Here is a 10,021-nt window from a genome sequence, read left to right as displayed (position 1 = left end):
ATTCATGCGAAAAATTTGAATTAATGCGATTAATGCGAATACAGAAATGCTTCTTATTTAAAAAATCTTAAACAAGAACATTAAATAAAATATATGTAAATAAATTTTGCGTTTAATAATGCGCAGTATATCTTCTCTAGAAGAGATGCTGTTCTTGATTAAACACTGAATGCCCACAAGAACTCGAGACCAAATAACAATATATTGTTATTTGTCTCGAATTCTTGTGTGGCAACCTATCAAAACACATTGTACTAGCAATGCGCAAACGCAGTGATTGGATTCCTGCTTAGCAATAATATTTACATGCGATTTTTATGTGTATTTTTAAAATGATCGTAGAATGATGTAAGCGATCTAATTTAAAATTGTATCTTCTGAATCTATATTCTCTTAAACCGACGGAAGGAATATGAATCATACAAATGTGAGTACCATTAAGCTTTTAATGTAACATAAATAGTCAATTAATGCGTTTGCGCATCATTAGTATGTGATGTCGGTGCTCACTGATCGGAATATTCCATTCATAAATAGTTGCCGATATTGAACTGGTTTCCTTAAATGCAAGGTGGGATGAAATACATACACGTATGCTAAAAATTTAAATATAACTCTTATGTTAGTATTCGTTTCAATTAGTTACTGAAATTGCTTATAGCTTTTTTTCCTTAAAAAATGAATACTCTAGAGTATTCATTTTTTAAGAAAAAAAAAGCTATCATAAGCAATTTCAGTAAATCTTGTCTTCAACTTCCCCTCAACGTGTTCATGACCTCCCCGGCCAGATAATTCTGTTTGACATAAACCTTGTTAGCTATTAATCCTATAAGCATAGTCAGCACTCTGTCAACTGCATGTTTTTCTGTCCGATTTTTTTTTTTTTTCTGTTTAGCGATGGATGAAAAAAAAATGAATCAGCCACTATATGAGACCAGCTAACTCACCTTCACTTCAAAAGTCTTTATAAAGGCTTTTCTTTCTCTTGATTGGAATTGAATCCAGGTCTTTCCAATCAAAGTCAGCTATATCAGCTGAGCCTTTATTTTAATCTTTATAATCATGATTTAGTTGCTTGAAAGTTCTATGACATTCTTAAGGTGTGAAAGCACTTACTTACTTCCTACTACTCGCCCTAAGCCTGAGCAACATCTCGAAATTTTAAATAACATTTACTAGAACTTGGTGTAACTTACATGGCTGAAACGCTGTTATATATTAGATTCTAGACCTTGACTAAAAGAGCCTTTACAGACCTATTTACCAATTAAACATCTTTTATAAAAGTTTATAGATTTATTTATTTATTTTACCTATTTCTGAGTTTGTGGTTCTTGGGAGCAAGTAAATAAGGTTTATTCCATAAACAAGAATAAATCTTACTTTACTGCTTCAAAGAGTAAAGATCTTAATCCCGCAAATGAGAAAAATTGACCGCCTTACTCATACTAATTCACAGAAAATACAACTTAGGGTTCGAAGCACAACATGAGCAGTATCTCGTCACCCACAAATCTACAAATCGTTGGTAGACGTGAACTTCACTGCCAGTGAGGACGACGAGTGGAGACTGGCTGCAGATTTCCAAAAATTAGGGCTAACACGTGCTTCCTTTGGCGGCGGGGGGGACGAAAAGGCGTTAGAGAGTGCATTTTTTATTAGCTCGCTTGCGCATTCATTTGGAGTAATAATGAAAAAAATGTCGATTTTAAGTTTGCAATAATGATTGAATCGCAATAACTGAGGAGCACATTAGAGGTCAAAGGTTTGCTACTCATCATTTCATATAATCCTACGTTAATTCAAAAGAAAATATTATTACTTCACTGAATACAGAAACGTGATTTAAAGGAAAAGGAAAAATGTGGTGAATTGCTAATATTATTCGGAAACTTGAATATTTTTTACTCTCACCTCCAAAACTCATCCACTAATTCTTTTGTGTAGGCCATTTTCATCACTTTCATTTCCCCCCTACAACAAGGCACCAAACGCACAAGAGGTTTATAGCTTTAATTTTTTGTTTATTTATTTATTTATTTAGAGATAGAGAGAGAGAGAGAGTCTTCCTCATAATAATACTTTTGCTTTAAAAGTCGCAAAGTTTAATTTTCTGCTCCAGGTGCATGAAATCGCACACGCGGTTACAATGAATACTGTCAACCATGATATGAAATCCTATTCAAAATGAGAGTTTTCCAGAAGTGTTAAACATTGATCAATCCGAAGGTAAAGATTATTCAAATTCTTTTGATAGTGTAAACTTCTTGTGGATCATCATCTCACAAGTTCTCTCTCTCTCTCTCTCTCATTTTATATATGTTATATATACGAGTCCTGTTCTTCTTCCTTCTCTCTCTCTTGCTGTCCCATTCTACAATGTATTCTTTACTTTCCTTAATGGCGGCCATGAAAATCCGATTACACTGGAAGGATTTTAAAGCAATCGAATTCTACACACGACGAGATGATATTCCCACGTAATCGCTATTCTCGACGCGCTTCGGATAGCAAAGCTCCTCTGCAAGGCAGAGAATTTTAAGTTTGCTAGAACCATAGTAATCCACCAGAAGATTGTCTGCTATTTCTCTCTTAAATTACAAACGTTCCTTAATGTGCTATAAATGGCCCGACACACGTATCGAATGAATTAACTTTTAGATTCTCCCTCCCCCTTTCTTCAATATATAAAGATATAAATGCCTAGGAAAGGATTAAAGAAAATTAATAACGACAGGTGAATCTCTCACAAAGAGAAGATTGAATCGATGTATTCAGATATCTGAGTAATAATCCCAAAGTGCGCATTTGTGGTTTTATAGAATTCTGCATTGTCAGACATGCTTCTATTACTCAATTTGCAAACGTAGGTTATTTTCCTTTGAAATAAGGATGCGGATAAAATAAGAATATTTGTTTTACTTGTAATTGATAATTAAACATTTAATGATGACCATCAGTCGTCAAGGTTTTAATTAACTACCTTATTGTCTTTTAACAGTTCTTTTATCAATGATAAAAGATCAATAAATAAGGCATCTTGTTGTTGTTGTTTTTTATATCTTACCAAAGAAAAGTTCAAATGGTTTCCATCTCTTGATCTCTAACTGTTGTATATTATTGTTATAAACATAATGTTATTTATCATTTCGTGGATTATTCTTTTTAGCTTTCATTATTGTATATGAAAAAAAAAACAAATTATTTTTAAAATAAAATAAATTGGTTCAGGAGAATCGAAAGTGCTTTTTTTTGTTATTTATTTCAATGAGCAAACAAGTAGAACACCACTGAATTAAAAAAAATATTAAGAAATCTTAAGGGATAAGAAAGTAGACATATTTATTTAGGAAATAAAACATATTAAAATAAATGCATTAAAATAGTTAAAAATCAAGACACATTACAAATATTACTTAGATAAATATTGTTTAGAACAACATTTAATTTATCTTAATTTTTGTTAACACAGGTTTCCTAAGATTTCAAAAATTTTATTTAATATTTTTACGACGTCTACTGTATTATTATTAGTAGTAGTACCTCAATGTACAAAAAACTCCCCTGTGAATATAGGTACAATATGCTCTTGTATTTTATGCACAAACGTACGCTATTCGATAATAATAATGCAAAAATTGATCTTTCATGTGTGAGCAAGACAATTATGGCTGCGAAATCCTTTATTATTTATATTGGAATGTTCATGACGCAAAACTCTATACTATCTAAATACTATCTAAAACGACAGTATTATAAAGCATTATGTGAAATTGCGCATTAATGATATTTTGCATATTTTTGAATGTAGATTGTTATTCAGTTCTTCTCTGTGTCAACGTTAGAAGAATAAGACCATGTTACAATTTACGTTTTCCAGTCTTATAATTAGAAAACAAAATCTGCAACTCACGTCATCATTAAAAAATAACAATTCAACAACTTCTTAATGATAAGTCTGGCTTGAATCATGCAGGAAAAAAAACGTCTTTTCTCTCTTATATTTTCATAATATTCAGAATTAACATCGTACGATACCCCTTCAATTACGGAGAGGGAATTATATAATAAGTGCCGCAACGTCATTCTGAAGTTACGTGTACATCATAAATAATTTCTCTCTCATGTTGTATATCTGTGTTTAGTTTTGAAGCGAAAGTGTCAAATATGCTACAGTTATGTTAAGAATAGACGCGTGCATGCAATGGAGAGGCAAAGTTTGCGTCATTTAGTATTTTTATAAAAGGAAAGTAACTCGTGAAAAAAAAAACTACGTGAGATTTTTATCGGGAGGAATAAACCATTACAAGCGTGCCCAAATATCTCATTATATCTGGTATCTGTTGCTAGGTGCGTTTGGTTGAATGAACACAAACATTGATAACCTTTCATATGACGAATAATAAATGGTATTGACGAAGGAATGGTAGTGTGGCAGATGTTCCTTCCACCAAAAATTAGTAAGAAAATCACAGACAACCATTTCCAACAGTGGGATTCGAACTTACACCTTATTGGTTGGAGAGCGAGTACGCTGTCCACACTGCCACATTGGTCTCACTCAGAAGTAGAGTGTTTTTCTCATCCTAAAAATCATCCGAAGAACACAGGCCATCCACAGATGATCAAACAGCTCAGTGGTGCGATCGTTTTATCTACAAGGATGGTCTGTAAAGTTCTCGGCCTCAACCATAGATGGCAAAACTATCTGCAAGATTTTTTTTTCTAAGTTGGCACATCTGTGATAAGCATCCAGATGATTTGCAATTTCAAGTAGTTTGTTTTATACAGCTGTCTGAAGCAAACGTGTTGTCTGTATATCCCTCGAAATGGATAAAATTGTGTATCATGCGGTTATAAAATTCTTTGTAAAAGAAGATTTAAGGCCAAACGAAATTCATTCCAAGTTCATAAATGTTTATGGGCACTCTTCTCCTTCGTTTTCAACAATTAAGAAATGGGCTGCGAGTTTAAACGTGGCCGTACCAGCCTTGAAGATGATCCAGTGAACGACATCCAAAAGGTGTAACAACACCAGAAATCATTGATCAAGTGCACGATATGAAATTGGATGACCGGCGATTCAAAGTGTGTGAAATTGCTGAGACTATGGAAATAGCATTTCCAAAGAACGTGTAGGATATATTTTGCATGAAGAATTGCATATGAAAAAGCTTTGCGCAAGATGGGCGCCGCGCTTGCTCACAGCAAATCAAAAACGCATTGGCATGAAAATCTCTCAACAGTGCTTGGAGCGTTTTAACAAGAATAAAACTGATTTTGTGCGTCGCTTTATTACTATGGATGAGACTTGGATTCACCATTACACACCAGAATCCAAACAACAGTCAAAACAGTGGACAGTAGCCGGTTGTTCAGCGCCAAAGAAGATAAAGTCGGTTCCATCAGCAGGAAAGGTTATAGCATCGGTGTTTTGGGATACTAAAGGCATTTTGTTTATTAATTATCTTGAAAAGGGTAAAATAATAACCGGGGAATATTATTCCGATCTTTTAATCAGAGTAGACGGTTTTATAAGAGAAAGTTTTATAACTTTTTCTCTCTTATATAACTTTTCTGACGAAGTTATAAAACTTCTTGAGAAAAGACTCGGTTTGCAGAAGAAAAAAATCATCTTTCATCAGGACAATACATTTACCCACAAAGGTGTTTTGGCAGTGGGAAAATTAAGGGATCTGCACTGTGTATTGTTGGAACATCCACCCTAACCCCCAGATTTGGCTCCCTTTGACTTCAAACGCTGACCGGCGAGGAAGAGTTTTAGTTTTGGGAAGAGATTGAAGTCAAAGGGAGCCAAATCTGGGGGTTAGGGTGGATGTTCCAACAATAAAAATAATTTTCCAATTCGTTTTTCATTGTTAGGCCTGGAACTTTCCAGACCACCCTCGTATATCAAATCGTTTTATCTGACATCATCTGATTTTAGCAACATTAGGTAATAGATTTGATTTATTAAATGATCAGGCGAAATTTGTTTTGGAAATATCAGATTTATTTATAGATCTTGCGACTGTCTACAAAGCAATTTCATTGTGTTCCTTTTCAACTTCACCTGATGTTTTGCATAACGTTTAGTTTCTTACTTTCGAAAACTTCTGTTTTGACTCTCAAAAAATAGAGAAATTACAATTAGCAGTTAGTCTTATTGCTTTTGTTGCCTCTATGTAATTTAAACAAAACTTTTATAACTTGAATAAAGATTTTTCTATAATGACAACATCATCAATTATTTCTATTAAAACTTAAATTAGTTAATTTGCCTTTGCGAATATCTTTACAAGAGGAAAGTACTTTAAGTTTTGCTTCACAGTGTAGGCTGCCGAATAAATTAGGGTGACTCACATTGGCCAATGAGTTGGTGGCACGGACAAGAGGGTGGTTGTCTGATAGACATAACGAGGACTGTATAAGAGAAAATGTCAGAGAATGGTGCGGTGATGATTGCAAAGCTTTGTTTTTGAGCCGCTTCTATTTCATTTGTATATTAACAATATTGTGAAAGGCTTCATGGAATATCCAACTGTTGCTGAGGGTGAATAGTTAGAAAGAGCAATAATAAATTATTTTAACGTGTTATCTCTTTAGGATAATGTGAATAGGAAAACGAATCAGAGAAAGACCAAGATGTAGGTAGATTGATGCAGTCAGAAGCACCTTAAAAGACAAAAATGTAAGATCTGACAATACTGGAGTGCTGGCAAGCGATATGCTAATTTGGATGAAAACGGAAAAGGTACTGCCATTCTTAAGAACCACTATTACTACATTTCAAATGAAGATTATTTATGTACATCCATTAAGAAATGTACAGGATACCGTGGCAAATCCTCTCAGGAATTTGATGGTGTTGGATAGATGAAGAAGTCATTACAGGCCATTGTGGCATATGATGCATTTCAATCGAAGGTTAAAGATGTAGATGTCAAGACGTCAAGACCGTGGATATGTCAAGAAGCTTATTTTTCCCCATCATCCCAAACTTCAAAATCGTGCAAGCAATGATGTAAACACTGATCGATGGGTACCTGTAATGCCACTAAAATGCAGTCTTGCTTATTCTCTTGCAAAAGAGATCTCAGCTTATTTACCTTTTCCGTTTGTAATACACAAATCACCACACTTAATTATCTCTCTCTCTGTATCTTCCTTCACTGACACATACCTTCATCTTCTCCTGGCACAAAGACATCACATAAAAATCAGACATTCCTTTCTGCTTTAGACGCTCTATTTACCAGTCCAGCAACTAACTCTATACAAATTCCAAATCCACCTATCCTTAGAATACTGTTCACGTGTTTATGAGGGTGCACCTGAAACCTCTATAAAAATTCTCAACGCTGAACAGGGAAAAGAGAATACGGATAGATGGCTCTCCCTTACCTGGATCTCATAAACTCACTGTTTCAGCAATGTCTTTTCTAGAGGTATTTACTTGGATAATACTCCACTGAACAAGCAACCATCATTCCTTTTCAGCACAACTCATCGATATTAAAAAACAAATTCTTGGAACGCAATACTGAGCTTTGTTATTTCATGAGTTTACGTGCAATATGTGAATGCATAAAATTTATCAATCGACCAACCTTTGCCACCAAAGGCTGGCCGATTGGTAGAGCCTCTGCTATTAATGGCTCATGCAAAAAGTTAATCATGTTTGAGCGTAGTTAGTAGTTGGAAGGGGTTCAATCGTTCGATGCTGTTGCCACTCTCTTCCTCGATGAGTCTTTGGACTCCCTGGAGGTGTCACATAATAATAATAATAAACTCAAACCCATCCAACCTGCCTCTCCTAATTTTTTTATTATTAGGGTTATTGGCATACACAGATTTTTTTTTAGTTTACTCAAAGAATTGTATAATTGCTTCTCAATATAAGGATTAAGAATGCTATACATTCTTTGCAATATTGTTCATTTCACGAGCTGTAATATTGCAGCTCACGAAGAATACGCCATCAACTACAATCTCCAAATATTCAAGACAAATGTCAACAGATTTCTTTCTTAACAAATCTCACTGGCACCTTCTCCCACCTCTTGTGTGGGATCGATATTAAAAAAACATAATTCTTGGAACGCAATACTGAGCTTTGTTATTTCATGAGTTTACGTGCAATATGTGAATGCATAAAATATAATGATGAACAATATTGCAATTCTTTGCAGTAAGTATAAAAAAATCGCGTATTGCAGTGAAATCCAAATTAAATCAGAGGATGAGCAACTTGAAGAAACATTTTTAAAATCTATTATGCCTGTAATTTGGTCTATATCCCTGTTTGCAAAAGGGAAACCGGAGTTTCCAGGAGGAAAACTCCGTACGCTTTCTTTCCAAGAGATCCGCTTACTCATCTTCATTTCGAGAACTGATAGCAAGGAGCGGAGAGGAGGTTAAAAAGAGAAAAGAAACTTACTGATATTTTCTGAACAAATGCAGGTTTTATTCCTCGGGGTGACTATTTCAGAGGCATGGGTAGAAGAAAAAAAGAGGGAGGAGTTAATTTCGTGGGTTTGACGTTGGTATCAATTGAGATGTTGAGCAGGACATTGTTTGCGTTTTATAGGCCTAGATGGAAGTGAGATTCGGTGGATTGGTTGGATTACGACTGAAGCAACTAAAGCTATAGAGCCTGTGTGTTAAGTAGGTAAAATTGCATTTCTTTTCTGGAGATCGACCTGTTTGGCCAATAGCTTCTTCGTGTCCTGCACGGGATTCTGTAGCGCAGTTGTGGAATCGCGAGTATCTTACGGAAAGTGACAGAATGATGAAGGCCAATTCAGTAGACCTACACCGATGGAATACCCACAGCAAATGTAGAAACAGAAGCTCCGTGTAAATGTAATTGGAGTCAGTGTAACTGACTTTGTGAGAGAATAATTGGAGCGTGGGAACGAATTTTTTTAATAAAAAAATGAAATTATTTTCACGAGAGATTTTAATTAAAAATGATTCTTATTTTAGTATCAGAAGAAAATGATATTTCACTGTACGAATCGGATAATTTTTGGAGGTGGCAGTTCATATTGCTTTTAACTGTAGCAAACAGTTTATGGTCATTCCATTGAAATGCAAAAGGAAATCTCACAATGGAACAGGTGAGGCAAACTGCAGTACTGAGCAAGATACTGTGATTGTGCCAACTACACACTCATTGTTACCGAAATACGATGTTCAACCTCTTTGGTCTTGAGAGACTACTGATGTAGATATTGTATTTTTTTAGAGCTTTTGCTAATTTATGTGAAACAGTACTTATGTAAGGAATAGATATATTGCTTTTGAATCTATTTGTTTCTTCTGAGTGATGTCTAGGAGGATTAAGAAGGAATTTGTTAATGATTTTCTTGGAATATCCATTAACTTCGAAAGAAGTTTTCAGATGGTTTATTTCTGTAAGCAGTTCATTTGGATCATCAAGAAGAGAAAATAACATAAAATATTATGTGACTGCGATATTCCTTATTTCGGGCAGACAGACAAATCTGTCGAAATGCGTATGGAAGAACACACGAGAGACATTACTTACAAGAGACAGCGAGCAAGTGCATTATCAAGTCATATCCTTTTCTCGGCTAATCCTAATGATGATAACCAAAGTCACAAAGTCTGCTGGGGAAAATCTACTAACATCTTCCGTTGCAGTGACGAAATAGAGAGAAAAATTGTGGAATCGAGAGAAATCATCTTCAATCCTGTTCATCTAAATAACAACTTAAGCTACCACCTCCCAGATAGTCATTCAGCTGTAATCATGTACTGGCGTTCACGTGATACATCAAGCACGCACTCTCCCAACAATGCAACAAACGAAAGAACAGCTTCAAATACAACTACAACGTTTTCATGCTAATTATGTATAAAGACTGTCTATGTTGTTCATAGTCTTTTAACCCTCAATGTTTAGTGTTTTTTCTTTTATAATGTCACCTGAAGAAGGCTGTTACAGGCCGAAACTAGTAGTGTGTTTATATTAAAACCTTTTTAATTAAATCTC

General features: G+C 34.7%; 1 long non-coding RNA gene across 1 annotated transcript in view; it reads left to right on the top strand.

Annotated features, from left to right (window-relative positions):
- Positions 1 to 247: 247 nt before the first annotated feature.
- LOC150101297 (uncharacterized) overlaps positions 248 to 10,021 on the top strand; it is a 25,167-nt gene continuing 15,393 nt past the window's right edge. Inside the window, exon 1 of the long non-coding RNA XR_016549036.1 lies at positions 248 to 427. This is a non-coding gene — a long non-coding RNA (uncharacterized LOC150101297). The remainder of the gene's footprint in view (positions 428 to 10,021) is intronic.

The sequence above is a fragment of the Typopeltis vanoorti genome, chromosome 11 (genome assembly GCF_054136105.1).
Source record: "Typopeltis vanoorti isolate ZY-2024b chromosome 11, IOZ_Tvanoo_1.0, whole genome shotgun sequence".
Lineage (NCBI taxonomy): Eukaryota > Metazoa > Arthropoda > Arachnida > Uropygi > Thelyphonidae > Typopeltis > Typopeltis vanoorti.
Note: the sequence above shows the minus strand (reverse complement) of the source record. Positions and strands in the feature narration are given on the sequence as shown.